The following is a 21,318-nucleotide window of genomic DNA, read 5'->3' as shown; positions in this document are numbered from 1 at the left end:
GCTGTGCTTTTGACAATCTAAATTGCTTTTCTTTTTGCGCAAATATATCCATGGAGGATTAGTAGCCATCATCCAGCTCAGTAGTTGTACTGCAGGAGCAACTGAAGCTGGTTTTTTAAACCTAAAAACCTAAACTCCTAAGTTTTTAAACCCAAACCCCTAAGTTTTCCAGAGGAGAAGTGTTAGAATCAAGTATCTGAAGCAGTTTTAACCTGGTCTTGCACTGTAGTTTCCTCTGTGCTCTATAAGTTTTCCTTAATTAACATAACTGGCACTTGTTCAGGATGGAAGGTGTCCCTTGGCAAAGACTCCTGGGACAGAGGAATAATTCTCAGCTAATGTATTCTTCTCTGAAATGCTGTTAATTATCCTTAATACCATGTTGAGAAACTTTCAGTGCAATTCTTTAAAGGAAGGCAGCTGAAAACCAAGGGAATGAAGCTCAAATTCATTTTATAACACATACGTGCTCCGACTGTGTCTGACCCTGACATTTATGAGTGTGGACCAACAAACCAGGCCTAAATGAGATCAGTGCCAGGGCTTCGCATGGTAGTAACATTCTCCATGCTCTGAAAATGTATTTGTAGCTGGGTCTCACTGGTATTTGAGGCTGTTATTAGCTTTTAGTGATTTTTTTTTATTCCCTCGTTGTGTGTTCTACATCTTCTAGGTAGGCTTTAGGGTATGTAAAGCTCTTGTGTTGGTTAAGAAACTGTTCTAATCCTCTGAGTGGCTTGTATGTCTTTTTATTCCTGAAAAGTTACAAATTCCAGTTTATCAGTGTGTGCTTTCTCTTCATCTGCTTTGCTACAGTTACCAATTTGTTTAATGTTTTTTTCCAGGTATTATTTAACATTAACTATGTCTCATAAATGTAATCCTAGGACTTCACCAAGGTACTTGTCAATTAGTTTAAATATACATAAATTTCACAGCACAATTTCAAGATGAAATCAGAATTACTAAATGGCCATACAATATATTCACAATAACAAGTGCAAAAGCAGTAAGAGATTTGTTTGTGCAGAGTATTTTTCTAACAGGAATCGCTGTGATACAACTCAAAACTGACATAAGACTGAAATAACAGTTTATTGATAAGGTCAGAAAACTAACTCTTTAAGCAAAAAAAACAAACGAAAAACCCCAAACCAAACAAAACCTAAAGCAAATTGTTAATGGATATTAAATAACAACAAAAAAGTACTCAAAACATAGTAAATTACACCTTTTTTTTTGTTTTGCAAAAAGAAAGTTTTGCTCATTAAGATGAAAAGTTACGTAAGCAGAATGTCTTGTTGTAATTCAGGTAAGGTCATTTCATACTTAGATAGTTGATTAATTACAATTGAAATTGTATATGACCTTGTTCTAAGAAGAATTTATTACTGTTTGCACAGCGGATCTCTAATATATTTAGTCTGCATTAATGTGAATATCTTTGACAACTTAGCTGACACATAATACTGTGCTACAGTTTGTAAGTGACAAAAAAGCCTTCACTGATCAGACAGCTGGCTGCATGAACAGTGAATTTTAAAGACAGAGTTGAGAGGAGTCGTATGTCCAAGGACTTGCATTTTTCCCTGCCATCTTGCAGACAAGGAATGATGCTGTTCTTCTGGTGGAAATGAAAGCTTCTGCTCCACAAGTGACATGGACACAAAGTGCAGCAGAATAAAGAATTTTTCATGTCTGCATATACATGGCTACAGCAAGAGTTTCACAGGTTCCCATGCCTCATTCTTGGCTCTTTTTGCTTATTATTGATTTCTCTTTCAATGCACACTTCACACAACTGATAAAATGGGTAAAATTACTGTATACCTGTGGTTTTCTAATGCTGAGTGTAAAAAATTATAAACTGGGGAAAAAAAATCAATAAATTAAAATCTAACAGAAGAGAAGACAGCAGTTCTAAAGACACCATGCCAGATTTTCAAGTCCTCTGTGTATGGAGATGGCTTTAATGGCTCTATTTTACCCTGTTAGGAAGAATCGTGGAGAGTGATACATCTGCAGGACAGCAAAAGGAACACAAAATCTTCTAAAAGCCATGTGGCATTTGAGGCATACTTGTGTCTTAGCTAAAAGGGGAAGCTGGTGCTGTTACTAGTGGGAAAGACATTTTGGGAGTAGACACTCACACTGCAAATTCCTGTGACCATCAGGCCTGTGAGGTCCTTCACAGTGAGCAGTTGTGTTTTGTAGGACTAAAGTGACTTTTTCTGCTTCATCTTTGCATGTCTTAAATCACAGAATCAGATTATTTATTCCAAGAAAATAATTAATATGATACACTTTGCCTTTTCTTTTTCTTGCAGGATCTTTCACAAAGTGAGCAAAGCTGTTACCTAATGTTTTGCAAGTGTTTATCCTGGATATTTTTACGGTATGCAAAATAGAAGTTCATGCAGTAATTCAAGAATTTAACTTCTCATCTATTTGAGCAAAATGACTAGTCACTTTTGGCAAATACTGTACGCTCCCTCATTAGCAGAATGAAAGGTTTTAATAGCAAAATGAATGATGAAGAATGAATAAAGAATAACTTAAGAGAAATTTTCCAGGATAAATTTTTTTGGACAAATTGCGTGTGTTAAAAATTATGAAACCGTTAAGATTTGTGAATATTTTAATGACTAAGCCATCTGAGCACACATTAATCTTGAATATTATGACCCTATGAATAATAATGAAGAGAAATTGCCATTTATTTCTGCAGTATATAGCCAGCAGCAGGAAGTCCCCAGGTTATGGAAGAGCAAACAGCTCATTTGAACCACACCAAAAAGCTCCAAGTTCCATTATAGTCCTTGAAAGCCCAGTAAGCTGCAATAACAGTAAAGTGTTTTAGAGTGCTAAAGGAAATGACAGAGCAGCATTTCATTTCCCATTTGTATGAAACTGTACAGTAATATTCTCCCAAAGTGCTCAAAACAACAGCTAGAGAGATCATAAAATCATGGGATGGTTTGGATTGGGAGGGACCTTAAAGATCATCTCATTCCAACCCCTCTGCCATGGGCAGGGACACCTCCCAAAATCTGTGAAATTAAACTAATACAAAGGACTGGAAGATGTGGACAGAGCACTAAAGAGCACGAAGGGCTGTTTGAGTCTCAGCAAAAATTGTCACATTAATACCTAAAAACTAAATAAATACACACAAATCTATAATGTGATTAATATGATTAACAGATATTTTCACAGAGACAGACATGGTTAATAGGAGTTGTGTTGCTCATGTAGTTCTGGTCAAAATCTGTATTTTTCTTTCAAACTTCCAATCTTTTTCTTCCAGAAGCACTGAATTTAACATATCAGTGGTCTCTAGTTCTTTATAATCTCATTATGACTAGTGGAAACCCTTAGCCTTTCTGATTCTGAATAACCTAAAATATCAAAAAAATACCTATTTTTGAACCTTTCTTAATTTGTTGGTGTATTTTTGTTTTGGGTTTTTTTAACATAAATATGTAAGAAATAAGACACCATTACTTTTCTGGACAATTTACAGAGTAGAAGTGCAAGCTTCTGTTTAAAGTCAGATTGCTTGCAATGGAAACAAGGTCAATTATTTCATTAGCTTCCTTTTCAGAATCAACGACTCTAAGCCTACATTATGGCAGTCTGGCACTTCACAGTGGTTCAATATTTACAGTACTTGCTTTACATTTAAGGAAGAGCCAAAATTCATTTGCTGTCTCTATACTGGCAGATCATAAAAAGGTTGTCATGAGTGTTGAAACCTCACAAGGCACTCCAAGAAAGTTGCCTGCATAGACTGGGATGGATAAAGAGGAAATTCATCGCTTGTTACCATCACAAATCACTAACATCTTAAGCTAATTAAATAGCCTGATTTTTCTTTTAGGAGGAGGTTGCTGGCACAAAGGGAAATAATGGCAGCCTTGAAAGCATTTCTCTTTCTCAGATGAGGAGCCAGATGCACTGCAACATTCAGACTGACTTCTTTTAAAAAGTATTTCAGCCACAGCTAATGTATTCTGTGTATGTTCTTTGTAAACTTAGGGTTCCCACTTTATAAAAGGAAGATTTTTGGGCTGATCCATAAGTTTTATGGTGTGATGAAAGCCTTGCTGGCAGGGATATCTACTACTAGAAAGGTAATGAATTAATAATTTACCATCAAATCACGTCTACTATGAGTTCACTGTTAGGAAAAAAATATGGAATATATATTTTATTCCATTCATACTCCATTACTAGAGAGCAAAAGAAATAGCTTAAGAATTTCAGACTTATGAAAGAGTAATTCTGGAAGTCATAAAATCATAGAATCATTTGGCTTGGAAAAGATCCTTAAGATCAAGTCCAAGTGTCTTATCTGTCAACAGCACTGTCTAAGAGAAAACTGCAGAACAGATATGAAAACAGAGAAAATCAAGAGAAATCTAAAGTGAAACATCTTAGCAATGCAGCAGCTAAAGAACAGAACTGAGAAACAGATTTGATAATGCTATCATTCAGACTGCTCTTCTGCTTTTTCATTCCTAGACTTGGATTATTTTAAAGCTGAGATGCTCTTGGAAGCCTTCCTAATTTTGGCAAATCTGAATAAAGAAAAGAACTTCAACTTGCTTATTTTTGCAAAGCATATACTAAAGAATGTATGCTTTGAGTAAGGTTTGAATATATCTGGATTGCTGTTTTCCTGGGTTTAATTGTACAGCCATGCAAGACATTTTATTTAAAAGCAATCTGTAAAAAGAACAAGTAGCAACAACTCTTGTAAATGGAACAATTTCTTATGAACTGAATCATTTCATGTTGTATTTAGTTGTGAATATAAAATTGAAACTGGACAGCTTGAGGGGTTTTTCTTCTTGTATTTCTCACTCCACAGTGGGCAGGAAGCATCCAATTCTGCAGCTTTCTCAGGGAACAGCAAACTGAAGGTACTGTAGTTCCCTGAGGGATGAATTCAGAGCTTTACTTTCCACAGCTCCTGATTTAAGCACTTTGATTGAGCTGTGATAGATTAAAAAGAGGGGAAAAAAAAATCAAGATGATAATAAATATGAGCCATGCACTTCAGCATCAGTGAAGCAATGGTGGGATTGGTACTCTGCAACATAAATGCCAGAGTTCATGGATGGGATGCAAAACTCCTGTCAGTGACTTGGGAAGATTAGTGTATTAATATGCCCTTAAATTCCCAAAGTGTATTAATATGCCCTTACATTCCCTGAGTCAAACTGGGCACCTACACCTGGAGAAACATGGCCCTGCCACACAGCCAAAGGGGCACACAACAAATCACTTACTGTGGAAAGGTCAGGGGCTGCTGAGAACCTGCTGCATTCATAAGGAACACAAATCTTTAGAAGGAGACAGGTGGGGGACAAGGGACAAAGATGAGACTTGGTATAACCCTACATGCTGTCAACCCTGATCCCTCTGGTACCTTCCTGTTAACAACACCCACAGCTTGTACCCATAGAAGAATAAAACTGAAATGCCACAGAACAGTATCAATACCTAGTTCTTTAAGGCTAGAAATTCTGGCAACCATCAAGATGAAGATATTTCAGCATTTATTAAAAACAGCTTATTTTTGCCCTTCTGCCTCTATGTAAAACCAGACATTTTCCAACCAAAGCAGTCCTGCAGAATGGCCTGCTGTCCTAGAAGTTAATTTATTTTTCATTCATCTTGACATAAAGGTCAAGATAGTAATGCTTCAGCATTTCAGGGTTTTAAGGCTGATAGTAACTTCACCAAACACATTAGCCTTGCATCTGTCTGGGGGTTTCAAAAGCTGCAAGGGGCCTTGTGGTGGATTTTGCACCTAATAAAAGCAGGAGGTGTTTTTATTTTAGATATTTAAAATCACTCTGAGCCACAACTCAAGAAACCTCTGAACACCAGAGACTAAGGCCAGAGAAAGGACCAGAAGCCCTTATGCTCATACAAGAAGTAATTTACAGCAATGGCTGCATGTTGAACCCTATTTAAGGGTATCAACCACTTTAAAGGAATGTGTTAATTTGATGCATGTAAAAATATTCAGCAACTAAAATATGAATGGTTAATATCTTAAAACTGCCCTGAAGATTTTCATCTATTTTCCTCTATGACAATGAACAGGCACACTTCATACACTCCATTTTTTCAGCACTGCAGATGGATCCACACCCATTTTCTTTGGTTTTTGTGTTCAGAGGTTTCTTCTTCTCCTTCTTGTTCTTCTCCCTCTCTCCATCCCTCCCCTGTGACATACACACTCAGTCTAAGATACATCAGCATGGGTGGAAAGATAAGATTCTGACATATGTATTAAATACATATAAAATGACCACTGACATAAGCTTAATAAATGATATTTATTAATATAAGCCTGTAGGGCTTTAGTAGTCTAAAAACTTACTAATGCTGAGTAGGATGGATGTGTGTGGCTGGAGCCACAGTTGCTTGCTCTGTTTTGATGGAGTTGTAAGGAGCTGAAAGCCAAATGCAACCTTCCCTCCTTGACCTTACAGGGGCTGAGTCACCCTCCCTGGAGGTGTTTAAAAGGTGTCCAGACATGGCACCTCGGCACTCAGGGCCAGGTTCAGTGCTGGAATTCCCAGGGCTGGGTTAAGAGTTGGACTCAATGGTCCTAAAGGGGCTTTTCCAACCTTAAGAGATTCTATGCTGTGATTAAATGAAGATGTCATCAGTCATCAGTGAGCTTAGAATTACAAAGCTACACCTTCTAAGCACCTATGAGACCCTGATTTCAGGAATCTTTTAATTGCTCTTCAGGAGTGATTAAGAGAAGGAGTTGACACTTTTCTTGTCCAAGTCTCCAGACCACCTCTCTGATGCACAGTTACTTCGTTAATGTCCATCAATTTACAATATTGGCCTCCTGGATTATGACATGAAGGTCCATTAAAATATGTTTCCTCGATGCTTTCAATTATCATACAAATAGGAAAAGATATGAAAATTTGTACTTTTAATTGGAAAGATGACATTTATAATGTTTTAAAGAGCAATTTGCAAGCTATTTTTTTCAGTATTTATTTAAGTTTAGTGACTTCTGCTCTATATCTGAGACATAACTGACAGCCTTCTGTCCTAATTTAAATAATCAATCAATCTGCCATTGCTGAGAGGGTAATTTTTTTTTAATCAAGATTTACTTATGAAAGCTGTGAGAAAGCATTAAAATGTGTCTGGATAGATACAGTTGAAACCACTGTGAGTAAATCTGTATCTGTAGAATGTTAATGGAATGTAAACAGTGCAAAAATGTGCTCAGAAACCCTAGTGGATATTTGAAGAAGTGTTTATTTTTCTATTCACAATACTAAGTAGACCACAGAACAAAGCTGTTGAATTATCTCAGTGATTAAAGTGTTAATCACTGAGTAGCTTTTCCCTTTATAATTCTCAAAGTTACTTAAATGTCTTTTTAGAAAAAAGAAAACCAAGACGCAGAATAGAAACCCAAGACGCAGCACAGTTCTCAAGGTGAGCCTTTGTAAAACAGTCTGAAAAGTTAAAAATGGAGCTTGGATCTTCTCACTCCTCACTGTGAGTCTAGCAGCTTTCCAGTTCCTTCTAGAGAAGTGTGATGCAACTGAAGAGAAGGGAAGCAGGGACTTTGACAAGCATTGCTTAGCACACAAGCAAGGTACTGACCACCAGACAGTTGGGATAGCCTTTTCAAATAATCCAGTTAAAAATGAGTTAATTAAATAACTGAGTCCTGAGATAGTTGTCATTTCTCCAAATGCACCTGCTTTCAGCAGGCACACGGCCAACACGTGAAGGACTGAGAGGATGAACAGATTTTGGAGAAGGAAAGTGATACAGGCAGCTGAAAAGCCACGTCACCAACCCTGCAGAGTAAAAAAACTCATGCTGAGCATCAGTTCTTAGGTTGTAAAGCAGTAGGATTTCTTTTTTTTTTTTTTTTTCCAGAGTAGATTCTAGGAAGACTGAAATACCATGAATCACTGATATCACTGAATCACACAGACTGAAATATCGTGAATAGAATGGTTTGGGTTGGAATGGAACTTAAAAAATCATCTACTTCCAAACCATCTGCCACGGGCAGGGACACTTTCCAACAGACCAGGTTGCTCAGAGCTCCATCCAACCTGGCCTGGGACACTTCCAGGGATGAGTCACCCCCAACTTCTCTGGACTCACCACCCTCACAGCAAAGAAATATTTCCTAATATCTGATCTAAACCCTCTTTCAGTGTGAAGCCATTTCCCTTTGTCCTGTCACCACAGGCCCTTGTAAAAAGTCCCTCTCCCTCTTTCTTGTAGGCTCCCTTCAGGTATTGGAAGGCCACATTTAGGTCACTTTCTCTTTTCTGGGCTGAACAAACCAAATTTTCTCAGTTTTTCCTTGTAGGAGAGATGCTCCATCTCTCTAATCATCCTGTTGGCCTTTCTCTGGTTCCTGTGCAACTACAAAGTTCTAAATCAGTTATAATCAACATCCGTAATAAAAAAACTGAAATAGAGATTTTGATAAATGCAGCAGTTCTGGAAGGTCTAAGCAGAAAATACAAGGAATGGTATTTATGTACAATCTTTAATGATTTATAGTTGTCTTCCATTCCCCAAGTGATGCACCCCATTTTCTTGTGGAATATGCAATTGTAATGGTACATGCAACTGCTATCAAAGTTAACAGCCTCTTTCAAGTTGGAATTCTGCAGATTTCAATCTTGCTGAGCTTTCTTCTGAAGCAAACTCTGCAGCATTTCTTTTATAATCTTTTATTATCAAAAGACCATTTTACATATTACATAAGAACCTTAATCTGATAATTAATTGAATGGAAAATAGCAAAATAATTAACTGGATGAAAAGTAAGATCTAAACTAGTTTGAATATCCTGGAAATCAGTTCATGGTATTTAGACTTGTTTTTTTCAATCTGCAAGAGTTGAAAAAAAAATTCCTTCTTTCATCCAGTATTCTGATATAAGATATTTTTAATGTTTTAGACATACAATTATTGCCACTATTTGTCAAATCCAGACTCTTGGAGATATTTTGTGCTGCAGCAAGTAGAATCTACATTCTCTACTAGAAAATGTATTCAACTGGATTTGCATTTTCTTTAATTAAGTTAATTTAGCTTGATCTGTATCTTACCTCCTAAAATTATTTTCTTCAGAAAAAATTAGAACAGCTAGTTTCTTAACATGAGGGACTGAAGAGTATCCTCTGTTTTAGCAAGGATAGCAATGAAATTTCTGATTAGGTCTTCCTTGACCAATCCATTACCACATGAAAAGAGCAGGTGACCCCATGTTAAACTTGAGAACCAGACCTGTCCTCCAGCATCCAGCCCCTGGATGACAACAGGAGACAATGCAGCTCTTCATTCCTGGGGAGGAAAATTTTGTGGATTCCTGTTGTTGATCTGTGAGAAGGGCTTCACTTTTTTTTTTTTACTTTTTTTTCTGTCCTAGACTGTTTCTTGGCAAAGCACTTCGTTTTATTGAGGTTTCTAGACAGTCCATGCTAATTCTGGAGCCTTGGCTGTTTAAATAGAAGATATTGCCAGGATAAACTGGCAGAGGAATTCATGCGAGCCATTCAGTGCTGCTTCTACCTTGTGACCCAGAGGATGTGGAGCAAACACTTTCCTTTAAAGAACTCCTGCCCAGTTCCATGTGCAGAAGGAATTGCTCTGTCTTACAGACAGCACAAGAACTTGTTAACTTTGATCCTGGTGTGCAGAGAATCCAGCTCTTCTTGCTGTGTCCCACAGTTTGGCAATGGAGATTGACTTGTCATGCCTTTATGCACAAGTTCCTGTCCTTGAAGCCAGGGTGATTTCAAGTACAGGAGGGCCATGAGTTTGGAACATGCATGATATTAAAGTCTCCGTAATTTTCCACTCTGAAGAAAAGTCCCTCACCACAAAGGTTCCCTTATTTTGAGCTGTGTTTTTGTAAGCAATTAACTCACCATTTTTGAGAACCAAACAACAAACCAGCAATGTGCTGTGTGCCTCAGAATAAATACAGTATAGCAATTATGGCTAATTGCATATGAGATTCTCAATGAGACCGGGGATGAAACAAGGGTGACAAGCAATTTACCAGGCTGCACTTTCAGTGCCAAAATCGATTTCAACATTCCAAATCCTGTAAACATTAATAGCAAACTCTGTGTCATTGTGCATCTTTGACTGATGTCCAGCATGTACTGTCTGCTTGTGTCTAGCTGTGGGGAAGATGCAGTAACAGCTCCTTTAAAAGACAGTCTACAGCACATATATATAGTGGGAGAACAAAGCATCTGCATGTACATAAAAATATTTGCATGTACAGATATTGCTGCTGCCAGTGGCTCCAGTGTTTAGGCCAGCCTCTGGATGTCATTGATAGCATAAATACAGAGTAATAGTTAATTAATTTCTAAGCAGTGCTAACCAATGCAGAATGAGGCTGAGTATGAGGCTGAATTCATAGCACTGAGCTCATTATTCAATTTGGATCACTATTGGATGATAGTACCAGGGGATTACAAATCCCTCTGGGGGTTATTCTGCAGTGAAATACCACCAGTTGCACAGTATCCTACTTCTTCTAAAACAGAATTTCAAATGTGCTAGCTTCACTCAAGCAATAAACAAGAAAGAGAAGATAAACAACCTCAGCAGAGAAATTATAATCATGGGGTATGGCACAGTTTTTTTAAGATGAGTTCAATTATAATCAGTGATACACTTTCCACATGATGCACGGACCAGGTTCTCCAGGAGGATGCACACAAACAAATGGGATGTAGAGAAGGGACCATGAGCCCTGAAACCTTCTTCCTGCAGACTCATGGCTGCTCTTCCTTGGGCCTGTTGGTTCTCCAAGGAGAACCACTGCTCTCCTCATCTCCCTCCCAGAATTACAAGGAGTGCAAAGGAGATGGTGCCAGCCCCTTGTTCCTAAAAACCAGAACACCACTGCTGAGGGATACTTAGGAGAACAGAAGTGGAAACACTGAGCTTTCACGTCTTCTCTCCTCCTCCAAGGCTTGCTCAAGCTGGATTGCTCTCAAATCTGGGGTTTTCCTTGGCTCTGAAGAACTTAAAAAGTTCTGCTACTTCTAAGGGAAAAACAAACACAATGGATGGTAAATTTATAGCCACAGTTTTTTCATCTTCTGCTCTCTAAAAATAGTAATGGGGGTTCTCATTTCTCCAGAGACAGCTACACCTCACTTTTCCTGCTAGCTGGAATACACTGATGGGATTTGCTAACTTTTCAGCCACTTCAGTGGAATGATTTTAGGATAATTTTTGAGAACTTGGTACTTTTTTCTTTGTCATCCAACACAGATAGATAAGGTACTCACCAGTATCTATTTCTTATCCTGGTTCCACATGGCCCCTCAAAATAAATAAAGAAATGCGGTTGAAAGAGGAAAATAAAATAATTCATCTGATAATTTGATTATATTAGGGAAAAAATACCTAAAACTGAATCACATGAGCAGTACTTTAAATCTTTTCTTTAGACTCAGGTGCTTGTACACATCTTTTTCTCAGGAAGTCCTTGTGATTCTATGTCCTTAATATCAAAACAATTCCCACCATTAGGTTGACTCAGATGATGATTGTAGGGAAAAAAATGAATAATTTTATGAATGACTAAATGTGATTAAATGTGAATGTTAAGAACATAGAAAACTTTTCACTTGTAAGCATGAGATTAGATTCATTAAGAAAAAAACTGACAGAAAAGAAGAAGGGAAAAGGACCAAGCACTTCCAGGAATTGCATGTTCCAAACCTCCAGACTTGTGGAAGCTGTGCTGTTAGTGGGTTGTTGAGTAGAGTTATCCACTGTAATTTCTCTAGAGGATATTCATGTAAGAGGTGGGTAATTGTAGGGGTGCATTAATTGCAGGTAATTAATTCTTAAAGTTTCCTAAACATGAGCACAACATACATTGAGGCATACTGAAATGAATAAATAAATATATATCCTTAAGAAAAAGTAAATAGAGCCAGTAAAAAGACACTCTTTAATCCCAAATGTGAAAGGGACACAAACTGGAAATGGGGCATATGTCCCTCTCCGAGAAAAATATGTTTTATTCTGCATTTCTGCTACAATTATGTGAACAGGATTTCTATGACCATATTCCTTTCAGTTTCAGTCTCAAATGGTGTCACACCAATATGTGCATTTGCAATCCAAGCCAGGCCATGAAAACAAACACACAAAACTCTGAAATTATGCTGAAAATGGGGCAGTAAACAGCAAAATGCTGGGATATGCAAAAGATTACCTAAAGTTACCCTGTTAGAGCTGTTGCTGTGTCAGATACAGGCTGAAGTGAGTGGCATGATTTGAGTCTGAGAATGTAAATCCAAGCTTGCAAAAAGGTATCATGAATAAATCCCATAGCTAAACATATGAAACCCAGCATAGAAATAGAAGTTTTGAAATATTCCTCATGCTTTTATTTAGTCCTATTTGAATGTGTATTCCACAAACTCACTGCCTCTCAATTATGGCTTCCTTGCTGATAACAGAGGCACATTTCTATTTGCTAACCCACACAGGAGGAAAATGTATTCTGTTTATTATTTATAAGATTAAAGTGCTGAGAGGCCCCAGCAAAGCCCAGGCTCTTATTTTGTGTTTGCAATGAAAATAGAGTGAGCCATATTCAGGCTGGCTACTTTCCACCTAAATCCTTGGGCCCACAGTTTTCTCTTGGCTGCTTTTTAGCCCGTTTTCTGCTCAATGCTTTACTGACATCACACTTGAGACATGCCCTGCTTTCTCTGCTGATTACAGACAGGGAATTAGATGGAATTTTTACTGCATATCACTACTGAAAAAGCAGCTGAAAGAGTAGGGAAAACCAGCACTGACAGATTTCTACAAGATCACATCTCAAGTGCACAATTCAAAAAAACACCCTTAGTTTTAACAGTCCCCAACTAGTAATCTATGGCAGCCAGCTAAAGCATGACTCCTGTCTCTAAAAAACATCCCTGAGTCAAACACATTCGTATTAACAGATTGTTGGGTAATATTTGATTGGCAGGATTTACAGCCAGGCACCTCCTGTGCTGTTTTGTGCGCTCACAGTCCTCCTCAGTCATTCCATTACCTTGAACCAAGTGCGTCAGCATCGTTCCTTCCATTCAACTGCTGAGTCAGGAAATACTCTGTCAAAGCTTGCTTTTCCCCCTTATTTTTTTTCCAGAGGCTAACAGGTAAAAGAAAAAGCAACATTTGGGTTTTTGAAAAGAGCAGTATTAATATGTTCAGTATGACCAAGGGATTTAGGATCTATTTGCTGTCATTTACTGGGAACAGTACTTCTTGAACGCTGCACAAGGGGAACTTCCCTGCTCATCAAGGCTGGTTATGCAACACTTCTGTATCTAATGTTTCTTCTATTCCTGTCCTACTAAAACTATTTTTATTTATTAGCAACATCTGCAAATTTAACAACCCCAGCACGTGCTATACTACGTACAAGGAATCCAAGATCTTATGTGAATACCCACTGTGAGGTGATGTTTCTTTTAATGTCAATGACTCCGTGATTGCATTTATTAGTTGCCAACTATGATTCAAACCACTGGGACTGCCACAAAAGAGAAAGAATTGCTCTTCTTTTACAGCTTGGGAAGTTTTATACTGCTGGAGTCCAAGGACTTACATATTTCTCAGATGCAGCTGGCTGTTCTTGCTGTCATGCAATCCACTACACTCCTTTACTGATTGCTTTATCACATCCAGTTTGCTCACATATCTTTGAGATAGCATTTTAAGACACTAATTTTTCAGCTTTCTAATCTGCTTTTCTTGGTGAGAAAATAAAAAGGGATTTTCACCAGCCTTGATGCAGCAGTGAAGACTTGAGAAAGGAAAAGAGAAGAGGATGGAGGGACTGCACAGTTTCTTTGTCTCTCCATCTCCTGTACAGCACATGTCATAGCAGATACTGTCAACAGGGCTGGGAGAAGAAGCAGACAATGGAGAAAGAAAGGCAAAGGGAAGAGAGCTGTTAAATTTATCCTTGGCAAAAACACCTCACAGAGGCAGCAAGACCATCCTGAGAAGAAATCCAGTGTGGGAGAAAATTTAGGATGCTGCTCAAGAGAACAGGACATGGTGAAATAAAAGGCAGTACTGATTTGGGGTTTTGAATTCCCTAATTCCCCTCCTCCCTGGCTCTCATGATTTTGAATGAAACATTAATACTGCTTCAGATGCTTCTTCCCTCCAAGGCCAATCAGCTGCTCGGCAGGGCGTGAAGCGGTTGCTCATTTGAACAGCTAACGAGGGAGTGGAAGGACAGAGCTCATTCTGAGGCTTTTCCAGCACTGCTGAAGCTCACATTTGTCTTGACACACAGGGAATGACCTGAAGAGCCTCTCTTCACTTTGGAAGAAGAGGAGTGGTGTGTTAATTCTGCGTAAACAACCCGAGTTGTCAGAAGGGATAATTTTTCATGATACGGCCGTAAACATCCAGTTTTGAGGCTGGAGTAGACACCTCGTCCTGCTTAGTGCCATGGCAACAACTACCACTGTAAATCTTCCACAGAGAGAGGGGTGCAGAAAAAAGGGAGGTAAAACTGCCAAATGACCAAAAAATGTTACATCCCAAGCCTTCCATTTTAACAAAATTACTGTTTCATCTATCAGTGCGCCAAGCCTTTAGGATAAGAAGTGAAACCTGAGACTGAATTTTGGATGTTCCTGAGGGTGAAAAACTGCTTTCCCCTAATCTGGGAAGGAAAAAAAAGTTGAAGTGGCTGAAGATGCTGCTGGTCCTGTTGCTATTAAGGTCTGTTCTGGTTTCCAGCTCCCAAGAAAATGAGAAAAAAAGGAAGAAAAATCCATCACAGGAAGAAAGAGCAGTTTTTGTTCACAGTGCTGGGTCTCACTTGTAACACTACAGAAGGACCTATAGAGTAATCACCATCCAATCGCTCTGGCAAACCTATACCTGTGCACTGCTATTTTGGGAACTGCTTTCAGCTATTTTATCATCACTGGCTCCTAGCAGCAGCAGGAAAGAAATCATCTTGACTAGTCAATTTGCTCTTTATAACACAATGACAACAGAACAAGAGACAGGTACAGAACGAATAAGGTAGGCAGGAACAAGACATTAACTTGAGAATGAGAGCAGATATAAAAATGTTACACCTTCTGCAGCTAAGAGAAGATGGCAGGAACAGTGATGCTGCTGCACAGGGAAGAGTCAAGGTGACAGCTTTTCCAGAATAGGGGAAGCCACAATGGCCAAGCCTTCTCTTTCCTTATTAGCCACAGACCAAATGTCAGCATCAAATCCTGATTTCTCAGGCTGGCTTAAAAAGCTACTGAACCCACAAAAAACCCACCAGTCAACAAACAAACTCGTGAAAGGATGCCAAGAGAGACAAAGAATTTGGACAGATCTGCTTTATATTTTTTTTTTTTTTCCTACATCAAACTCCACAAAGAAGCTCAAAAGGCTTCAAAAATCTGGACAAAAAAAAGGGCAAGTTTTATTGTAATATAAAACAGAAATAGAAATTCTTACAACAGAGGTATAACACAGTACATCTACAGCCTTTTCTGTCCACCATGTCCCCACAGGCAGGTCCTCAGAACCCCAGGCTTCAACTCTGCTGACTCTAATTTGCAGGTGACAGCAAGCCTGCTTGGTGCTCTTTGGTTCCTTAGGAACATGAGTTTTATCTCTCTCTTCACAGGCCTGGCTGCCTGTTCTGCTCCTCAGGTCCATCTCCTGAGCAGTGCTTGTGCCTGCTGCACCTCGAGGTTTCACCACTCCTTGTTTGTGAAACACCCCTGAACTTGGAACAAACAAAATAAATGGAAACAACTGGGCCAGCCCCTCACCTTCTGTTTACCTGCTAAGCCTAATTTCTCATCTCTGCTTTTTTTTTTAACTCATTAGTCATCTTTAATGTTTGTCAACTTAAAATGAAAACAAAAAGGAAGAAAAGTTACATTAGACTTTTGTTATCATGGATGCCTTAGTGGCATCTGGAGAAACAGTACCCTTTCTTGGTGGCATGATCTACTGCAGGAGAGAGCACAATCACAGAAGAAAACAAAATGTGAGCAACTGGTTTAGATTTGTGTCTTGTATTACCCCGAGTAAATTGGTATAGCTCAAAAAAATAGACTTGTACTGTTAAGAGAATTTTCTCTTTAGAGCTTTCATATTTTTGAAGCAATACCAGCTCTGTTTTCTCTTGTATTTAGCTGCTAATGGACCCAAAATCTCTTTAGAGCAGGTAATGCCACTGCTACACATATCCTACACCAGCCCTACTAGAGGGAAGAGGAGAGCACTCAGTGAAAACAACTCAATACCTGCTGCATTTCCCTGCAGCCAGGCTCAGGAAACTCTCTTTTCCTCTCTGCTGTGCAGAGAGAACTTAGCATAATGAACACTTGAGATCAGCCTATTCAGGGTAGGCTTCCCAAAAAGAGAGGGAATAACTCAGCATTAATCTTATCCATTTCATTTCTCTAGGGGGAAAAAAAAATAAACTCCTCTTTTAAATGGGTAAAACATCTGCTACAAATGGAAGCAGAAGATCATAAGACTGTTGGTCTCATTGATCATTTTCTAATTTGCATTGTACATTCCTTACTGTAACAGTGGGATAATTTGTACAGAACTACAAGTTGCAATTATTTATAAAATTGGATAGATGTGAGAAACAGCTTTTAGAATGTCTTAATCTGTACTCATGAAACCAGGAACTCCATAGCCATGAACCTCCTGAAAACAACAAAAGAAGCAGAAAGTTTTAAAAGGGAGCTCTAAAGGAATTTTATACAGCTGCAGGCAGATGCCCAGTGAGACAAGAAAGGTGTAAGACAGGTCAAACTTTATGTACTGACTGATTACACAGCTACTGAAACTCTCACTGCATTCTGAAATTTCACTAAATGTGAGAAGAAAACAAACTATATTGCTGAAGTCAGACAACTAAAACAGAGATGAATAAAAGAGATTAAAAATAGGGCAGTAAATAAAATGAGAAAAGGAGTGGGAAGACCCCAAGGGGCAAACACATGGAACACTAGTGTATAAACACATGTAATTTAGAAAAGGGATGGAGAAACCAGGCACAAAGTAACCGGGATGGGAATGATGAAGACTGCCAGAAGAAATTTTCAAAGATAAATATTAAGCGTTTTGTATACACACAGGAAAGGTCCATCACAGCTAGAAAGGAAATAGTTACAGAGTTTCACAGTCTGTAAAATAGAATTAGGGTATTCCAAACAAACTCCCTGATGGACATGTAATGAACTGAAGAAACTTACATCCAAGGGAAGTCAGCAAGACTTTCTTTTTGTGTGCGTGAAACTCAACAGGAACAAAAAGAAAGTGAGAAAGTATCCTGGCAGGAATGATCCTCTTTCAAATCCTCATTATTCTTACTTTAAAAAGAAATTGGGAAGGTTTTTGAAAAAGCCCTTTGAAAGTTTTAGCTCTGAAATCATTAGTGCCTGACTTTTTTTTGTTAGCATGGTGGATTTACAGCAATAATCTGGGAAGCTTTTTCTGAAAGATTATAGACTCTTCCAACATTTAGCTTTGGTAGACACACATCAACTGTAAACTGGCTTAAAACATACAGACACACACGCCAGTTTCAACTGCATCTCCTGCACTGCTGAATTCCAGCTAACCTTGGGAGATGCACAGGATCAAATCCTGCAGTGCACATGTCAGCCAAAGGAAGCCAAACTGATCTCGCTTGCTAGTGAATGCCTAAATCTAAAAAAAGAGAGGCAGCTGAACATCTTGAGCAGCTTAAGCCACACAATACCCAGTGTGACTACAATAGCAAATGTAAGAAATGTGTAAACCACCACCTGTTATGCACAACACTTTATTTCTGTACTCTCCAAATAAATTGATCAAGTACTCTCTACTTAACAATACTACAAAAGCATGCAAAAAAGATTGATCTTGTAAGAGGATGAACTTTAGGAGCTGCAGTTGCAACTGACAGCATCTGTAATTAATGATTCTAAATTTTTATCCTTTGGACTAAAATTTTGCTAGCAATATGAAAGAGACATAAAGCTTTAGGTCAAAATAATCTCTCTTTATCTCTTTGGTCTAAATAAAGCCACAGAAGAGCTTAAATGAATGACAAAATATAGCAAAAAATGTACAGTGCAATGTTCTTAAGTAAAGCTTTGCACTACATCAACAATGATCATTATTTTCAGTGGGGGAAGAGCTAAACCCTAGAAATGTGGTTTTAAACAAAAATACATAAATTGCAGCTTGTGCTCAGCCTCTACATATTGCACATCAAAGCTGGTACAGAGCTGCACAGCCTCGAGACTGAGTTTAAGCAGATCTGCTGTTATGACAGCAATAATTTTGGACTTACATTTCTAGGTCTCTGAATTGTCAGTGTAATTAAACTCACACAAATTAGTTTGGAAAGGAATTTTCCAGAAAGCTATCTGGGACAACATGTGGCTGATCATTTGTACTTGGGTCACTAAATGTGTGGATCACACAAATACCTAACAATACAGTATTCTACCATAACAAAATACTAAACATGTCATTATTGTAACACAAGTTCATGGGTTTTTTAGGAATCAGTAACCCATAAATCTGTTACAGTAACATTTCTGCTTTAGCAATTGGAGCTTTTGGTGACAAATGTAAACTGTGGCCTGCACAAAGATAATGGGTAACTCTAAGGAAAGCATAATTAGAAAATAATTTCCCCTCTCCCCCCATCTAGGAGGAACATGCAAACCCCATTGAAACAGGAGGTGTGACAAATGCAGTGATCAAGATTTAGTGGCAAAACCAGTTTGTATGTACAAGGGCTAAATTAACCTATTGCTCTTCATCAGCAAAACTGGCACTTAGGACAGGAATTCAGGTGCAAGAAAGCCTGTATACTATCTAGGCATCCTAATTTTCCAAGGTCATTACTCTTCAGGCTGTTTTCAGTGATAGATATCTTTGTTTCTCACAGCTGAAAATAACCTGTTTTCCTTCATGTTCCCTGCACACTTGGAAGAGACTTGCACAAACTGTGTGGCTGCAGAGACAACTGATTCCTGATTTGGTTAGCATGTTATTCTAACTTGTAGAATTACTTCACAAATGGGCTTGCAATGACTTCAGGAAATAAGTGTTATTTTTATATACATGTCATATATGAGTAAACACATTCTTATATACGTGTCATATTTGAGTAAACACATTTTTTTCTGTTAGATACAAAGAGGTGTAGTTGGCATCAGTCTATTTAACACGGTGTTCCACATTGTTGTAGTTTCAGGGTATAAGGCAGACTGTAAACAACAAACATTTGGTGAAATCCCCATATAAGTGAGGACTAAAACCAAAATGGAAATGGAAGCCCCTACTTTCCACATCTGTACTGAATCTGGATGTAGAGGCCAAGGAGGGCTGGAAGCCACCTTCCTCCTGCCTTTTCCTCACAGACTTGAAACATTTCTGCTCCCCACAATGTGCAGGAGCAGCCATGGGACAGCAGTGGAGTGAGGTTTGGTCACGGGGACTACAGAAAACCTCCTCATGTTTGGCTTCTCCTGTTAAAGTGCAGCTGCTCTGCATGTCTGGAAAATAGAAAGTGATCTCAGTAGAGCAGGGCTCTTTCATATCTGAAGAGTATTTAACATGACTGTGTTCCAGCCTGATCAAAGCTCCGTTTTATCATGAGGAAAATCTTTGTAGTCGTCCTTTTCTCTGGTTCTGAAGAGTAAGTCATAACTTAAACACCTATAATTCTTTAAGTTAGCTGCAAAAGAACAAAAATGCATTCCAGGAAAATGTTATATGCTGTTATAATAAATTCAGATCTTTACTTTTATTTAAATTGATTTACCTTAATTATAGTTTCAAGTCATTATTAAGCACACAGGTAGTCCCTTTACTTTGAACGATTTGCTCTTTTCTACAAATTGTTTCAAAATTTAGCTATCTGTTTAAAACAGATTTCCAAGGAGAAAAACAATATTAAACTCCTCCAGTACGGCAGGAAAGTCTCTGAGAGCCTCTTTGTTTAGAGGGAATTAAACTAGCAGAGCATTTTAGAATTCAAGCAACAGGAAGTAATTGTTTTTACCTTCTTCAAACTTGTTCCTGACTTTTCAAAAGAGAAAATGAATACCTATTTTTAGTCTTAAATACATAACATCGCTGTAGTTTTTTCAATTCTTGAAAGAGCACTTTGGTTCTCAAAATCCAAAGGAACTTGGGCCTCACACATCTTCATTCATCTGACCTCAAGAGAGGAAATACAATTTACACTTGTCCTCTGTCCTACAAAGTCTTGCAGTAGCAGCACACATTGAATACTATCAGGAAAAGAAAATTTAAAAATAGGGAGAGCATCAGCTCACACTGAAGAAAATAAAATGAAAAAACATACTGGAAGTTATTTCACCCACTCAAGTGTTTTTCATGTCTTTAAAACTTGCAAATGCTTTTTGAATTTATCTAGATAAATCTAGATATACTCAGTGTCTTGAAGAAACCCTGCAGCTCGATATGCTCCTGGAAAATTTGGGGGTTGAGATGGAAATAAATCAGAAAGTAATTTAAGGTATAAACATTTTAAAATACCTTTTTAAGGAAACAAGGTACTTTCTGAAGACAGGTTTTGTTTTTAAACTCAGTTCTGAATTAAAGGGAAACTTTCTGTGGTACGATTTAACTGCAAGTATTAGCTTTCTAGGGAACGAGCAGTCTGGGGGAACAACACCCTCCACAGAAAACCTGGGATCTCACATTCCACCAGAGGGCTGGGAGTCCACGGTGATACCTCTTTGGCTTTCTGTTTCTTTGTGCTTTTCTCTGTCCTGGAGCTGAAAGCAGACATTAAAAACGAAGTACTGATTCATAAAATGCTTAAATTCTACTGAAAGACTATAACTGCAGTTTGTCATACATTTTGTCTTCAATATCCATCCCATTTCCACTCCTAGATTTTTTAATTTCTTGACTATCTTTACCTCAATCAAATACTAAAATCTGGCTTTCTGTCACTGTGAAATATTGATCTCATACCTATGACCTATAAAACATTTCTGCCATCGCTACGCCCACAATATTCATAATTTATTCTGTTTTAGCACCTATTAGTCAATTTTAAAGAACATAATTAAGAATATTATAAGACCTTGATGGCTCATCCTCAAGATGTGCAACCCAAAGCAACAGAAAACTTTACTTTTTATTTATATTTATATAATTTTTCTACTACAAAATTAACGAAAAATTCCATATGATTAGTGGCCTGGACTTTTGTTAGAA

The 21,318-nt window shown here is 38.1% G+C and overlaps 1 protein-coding gene and 1 long non-coding RNA gene across 5 annotated transcripts in view; both read right to left on the bottom strand.

Annotated features, from left to right (window-relative positions):
- The window catches only part of LOC135303885 (synaptotagmin-9), a 66,994-nt gene that overhangs the window by 41,555 nt on the left and 4,121 nt on the right, over nucleotides 1-21,318 (bottom strand). The window lies entirely within an intron of this gene.
- LOC135303884 (uncharacterized) lies at nucleotides 7,138-14,045 on the bottom strand. The gene is made up of 3 exons (XR_010365291.1): nucleotides 13,118-14,045; nucleotides 11,346-11,380; nucleotides 7,138-11,096 (listed from the first exon to the last, which is right to left on the bottom strand). It is a non-coding gene; the product is annotated as an uncharacterized LOC135303884 (long non-coding RNA).

Source organism: Passer domesticus, chromosome 6, assembly GCF_036417665.1.
Source record: "Passer domesticus isolate bPasDom1 chromosome 6, bPasDom1.hap1, whole genome shotgun sequence".
Taxonomy (NCBI): Eukaryota; Metazoa; Chordata; class Aves; order Passeriformes; family Passeridae; genus Passer; species Passer domesticus.
Note: the sequence above shows the minus strand (reverse complement) of the source record. Positions and strands in the feature narration are given on the sequence as shown.